Here is a 1,234-nt window from a genome sequence, read left to right on the forward strand (position 1 = left end):
TTCTTTTTCATTAAGTACTTAATAACAGAATGATCTGTTGCACTACACAATGAGTTCCAATTAAATATGATCTAAATTTCTCAAAAGCATATATTATTGATAATAACTCTTTTTCAGTTGTTGTATAATTGATTTGAGTTTTATTAAGAATTTTAATAGCATAATAAATTACTTTGAAAATTTTATCATATATTTGTCCTAAAACAGCTCAAATAGCATAATCACTAGCATCACACATTAATTCAAAAGGATTTCCTCAGTTTGGTAAAGCTATAATTGGTGCAGTAATTAATTTTTTTTTTAATAAATTAAAAACTTTTAAGCATTCTTCATCAAAATTGAAAATTGAATCTTTCTCCAGTAAATGGAATAAATGCTTAGCAATCTTTGAAAACTCTTTAATATATCGCCTGTAGAATCCAACATGTCCTAAAAAACTCCTAATTTTCCTTATATTTGTTGGATAAGGTAAATTGGCGATCATTTGAATTTTAGTAGGATCTACTTCCATACCATTTTTTGATATTTGATGACCTAATACAATTTCTCCTGCTACCATAAATTTGCATTTTTCCCAATTAAGGACTAAATTTGTTTCTTCACAGCGCTTAAGAACTTTAGATAAATGTTCTAAACATGAGTCAAATGAAGTTTCAAATACTGAAAAATCATCCATGAATACTTCAATCCCTTTTTCAATTAAATCACAAAAAATTGCCATCATCCATCTTTGAAATGTTGCAGGGGCAATACATAAATTAAAGGGCATCCTTCTAAAGGAAAAAATAACATAAGGACTGGTAAAAGTTGTTTTCTCTTAATCCTCAGGAGATATTTGTATTTGGTTATAACTAGTATATCCATCTTGGTATATCCATCCAGAAAACAAAAAATATTTATGCACAGCTAGTTTATCCAGTATTTGATCTAGAAAGAGTAATGAAAAATGATCTTTTCTAGTGGTAAGATTTAATTTTCTATAATCCATGCATATTCGCCACCCTATAACTTGTCTAGTATGTATTAATTTATTATGTTCATTCACAGTTACAATTACTCCTCCTTTCTTAGGAACGCAATGAACTGTAATAACCCATGCACTATCTGAAACAGAGTAGATAATTCTAGCATTTAACCACTTTAAAATTTCTTTTTAACAACTTTTTTCATAACAGGATTCAGTCTCCTCAAGATTTCATGGTCAAAGATTGGCTCTAGGTTTGCAGTTATCTTC

Source organism: Phalaenopsis equestris, unplaced genomic scaffold (assembly GCF_001263595.1).
Source record: "Phalaenopsis equestris unplaced genomic scaffold, ASM126359v1 Scaffold000326, whole genome shotgun sequence".
In the NCBI taxonomy this organism is placed as follows: Eukaryota; Viridiplantae; Streptophyta; class Magnoliopsida; order Asparagales; family Orchidaceae; genus Phalaenopsis; species Phalaenopsis equestris.